Below are 3,936 nucleotides of genomic sequence, written 5' to 3' on the forward strand. Positions count from 1 at the left end.
AGTTAAGATGTTGCTGTTTACAATAAACGTAGAATAAAAACATTAAATTAATTCAATACCGAGCATATTCTTTAAGATATCAACAAACTATACTTCATAAATAAATTTCATGCAATCTTTTTCACTGTTCTGATTATGTTGTTGCTTACATTTCTCGAGTCTAAAACTGTAATTTTCTATTTAAAAAAAGTTCAAACTGAAATAATTTGAAATTTAATCGCTTTTTCTTTAAGGACAAAGATCGGATCAATTAAAGAATACTTGTTTAACACCTTTCTTTATTTTACAATCTTTCAACACTGCCTCCAGTTTTGGAGCAACAGGGTGTTTGAAACTAATTAATTGACAAGCGCGCAATAACACTCCGTGTGCGAGTCTCGTTGTCTATAAGCAGGTTTTACCGGGCTAGATATTTGCACAAGTTAATAAAATCGTCTTATCAGGACAGAGCATTCGATACCATTATTTTTATCATTTCCACCAAATCTAATAATTTGCTAGATTTTAAATAGGATAATTCCATAAAATAATTCTATTAGTAATAAATAAAAGTAATAACTGAAACTAGAACTGTAAGTACGCAATTCATACTCAAAGATAGTCGCTCCCCTTCCCTTCCTTCTAACCTCTTTAGAAATCTTGATACATTTCGGTTGTGTTCGCACAACCTATGGAGAGAGACGATAAAACGATATATATATAATAATGCCCTAGGATAGATTGAGTTTTTAAATATGTACACACTGTTATCCCTCGGTAACTTATCAAATTCAAAATAGTGTGTGTGAAGCTGGTATCTCATTTCGTGGAAAATCACTAATTGTTGAGAGTTTTGACTTCCTTTCTAATAGTTCTAGAGTTCCTGATACATTAAACACACAAAATAGACATAATCGTTAAAAGAATGTAATTTCCAAAAGTTCTGTCCTGTATTCAAGGTTTTGTTCATTAGTTAAATTTATTCTTTTTTATTTACTCCCGATAAACAATATTTGGATTCCACAGGATATGTTGATATTAAAAACTAATATTTATTTTAAAGAGGCTATGAATATAATTCGGTAGTATATGGTATTCGACCGATGACATTATTTTGTGCAATCATTTAACGCGTGTTCCATTTTCAATAGTTAAACAGAATAAAAATTTATACTCTTTGTTACGAAAAAAACGAGGAAATATTAAATACGATCAATGTAATCTGTCATTTTCTTTTAAGGTTAATATAATTAATTAATGGCTGTGATCTGTTAGAATAATAAACAGTTATGTAAGACATTCCACTTTCTTTGAAAAACAAATTCGGTTATAAACTTGCGCGTGATTGCGGGATTTTAATATGTGAATTTATATTAATAAACATATATATAATCATTGAAGAGAAGAATTAATGAGAGAAAAAATGAGAGGAAGGGCGGGAATGAGAGCATGGGGATATGAAAGGAGGCTAGGGGAAGGAAGAGGAGGGGATATAGCAAGGTGGTGCTGGGGAGAGGTGAGAGAGAAAGAGCGAAGAAGGGTTAGGTGATAGGGGAGTGGGAAAAAGAAAGAGAGGAGTTTTATAAAGAACGAGGCTGGGAAATAAAGGAGATAGAAAGGTTAAGGGAAGAGGGGAAGATGAGGGGAGAGGAAATAGTGAGAAGGGAGAAAAGATGGCAGGAGGAAGATGGAGGAAGATAAGGGAAATATATGGTACAAATGGGTAAAAGGAAAGGGGGTACCAGGATACTTAAAAAAGGGATGGAAAGAAGAAAGATGGCAGAGGATAGCGAGATTTAGATTAGGGGAGGAAATGAAGGGAAATAGATATTGGGAGAAAGAGGAAAAAAGGTTATGTAGGGTATGTGGACGGAGAGAGGAGACGTGGAAACATATTTTGGAGGAATGCACAGATTGGGGGAAGGAGAGATGTTGAAGGGAAATGGTAGAGGAAATATTAGAGGAGGAAGGTGGGGGAGAAGAATGGATGAGGAGAATAGAGGAATGGAGGGGGGAGGGGATGAAAGTAGACGAAGAAGAGAATATGAGAGTAGATGAGAATGAAGAATGTGGCGGAAACGGAGGTCCAAGAGGTGTGAATGGAAGAGTGAATGAGGAAGAATGAGGAGTCTCTCTCTCTCTCTCTAGCGTGCGAGCGAAAAGCGAGCGTAAAACGAAGGAAGGCTATGTGAGCGGAGCGGAGGTCCGCATGTACCCCGCAAGGGAAATAAATACTACTACTACTACTACTACTACTACTACTACTACTACTACTACTACTACTACTACTATAATCATTGATTTTTCCTGCTTCTGTCGTATACAGTTTCAAATAAACAAATACGCAATATGATGCAACACGTACTTCCGTTGCATTAATGATGGGGAATGAAACGCTTATTGGTAAAAGATGTTCGATATACTTGTGATACTCATAGCTACTTACGGAAAAAAAACCCAAGAAAATATTCAATACGATCAATGTAATCTGTCATTTTCTTATAAGATAATATATAATTAATTAATGGCTGTACTGTGTTAGAATTATGAACAGTTATGTAAGACATTACTTTATTTAAAAAACAAATTCTGTTATAACCTTGCGCGTGATTGCAGGATTTTTATTATTATCGAATATATTTTTTCAAAATATCTTTTACTATTCTGTAATTTCAATCCTCTCTATAATTTTAATGACACTGTTCTAATATTATTAAATATCAATGTTGAAGTATTATTATTTCAATAATCTCACAAGTGAATCTCGAAATGTTAAGCATTTGAAAGTATCTCAGCATCGTCTTTTCACAATTATTAAATATAACTTTAAAAAGTTATAGACATAAGCTTCTATACGAACGTAGATGTTAGAAATTACGCGTAAATGTATAGAAATCAATAAGTACTTTACCTTGCGCAATATTAAAAGTAAATTTAGTAATTGTACATAAAAGAGGCCTCCCCTGCGATTTTTTTAGTATGTTGTTGGAAGGGGGTCTTCCCGAGTAAAAGATAATGTTGAATAAATTAAACATTTTAAAGTAAATCATAAGATGAGTTTCATCGATCCTGATAGCGGTGCTCACAAAACATCGAGCGTGCTTGGCGAGACACAATATTTCTCGCTACGGAACACGTCAAAAACATTATGTACTCGGATTACTGCATTTTTGATGCAATGGCTGACATCTTTTCAATTCCTAATGATAATGTTGAATAAATTATTATCAAGTGCTCATTTTTCTATTTATTATTTTTATACTTTCTTAGCTTATATCTTCGATATTTGAGTCCGACCCTTATATGGTATATATTATAAAAGTATAAAAGTTGTAGGCCGACAGAAATTACTTGCTCTTGTCGCTAACGATCGTCATCGAGGAATGAAACGGCGGACTCAATATATATAGGGCTATATATATATAGGGCTCTGTATCTATACATATATTGTATATCCAGTCCACGGTTTCGTTCGTGTATATATATATATATACGTATATGTACATATATATAGACTTAAATATCGAAGATATAAGCTAAAAAAAGATAAAAATAATAAATAGAAATATGTGTGTGTGTGTGTGTGAAATTACTCGGAAAGATCCCCAACATACTAAAGAATAAATAAATTCGGGGGGAAGGCCCCTTTTATACATAATTACCGTAAATTACCTAAACTAATGGCTTTTCGATACAAATACTTCAATATTTTTAATCCTTTTTTACGAGTAACAAAAAGTTGCATTGATTAACATATTTATAAGTATATAATTATTAGTAAGATTAATCTTAACAGTCGCCAGCAGTAATTAACAAATTCAGTGATTTTTACTTACCGTATCTGGCAATTAAAATTCTTATTGCGAAAAATATTACCCCAGCCAGGATTCGAACCTGGGACCTCCCTACAATCCGTGACGGGTTGTAGGGAGGTCCCAGGTTCGAATCCTGGCTGGG

The sequence above is a fragment of the Vollenhovia emeryi genome, unplaced genomic scaffold, assembly GCF_000949405.1.
Source record: "Vollenhovia emeryi isolate VEMERY1.0 unplaced genomic scaffold, V.emery_V1.0 DF939187.1, whole genome shotgun sequence".
NCBI classification, from domain to species: domain Eukaryota; kingdom Metazoa; phylum Arthropoda; class Insecta; order Hymenoptera; family Formicidae; genus Vollenhovia; species Vollenhovia emeryi.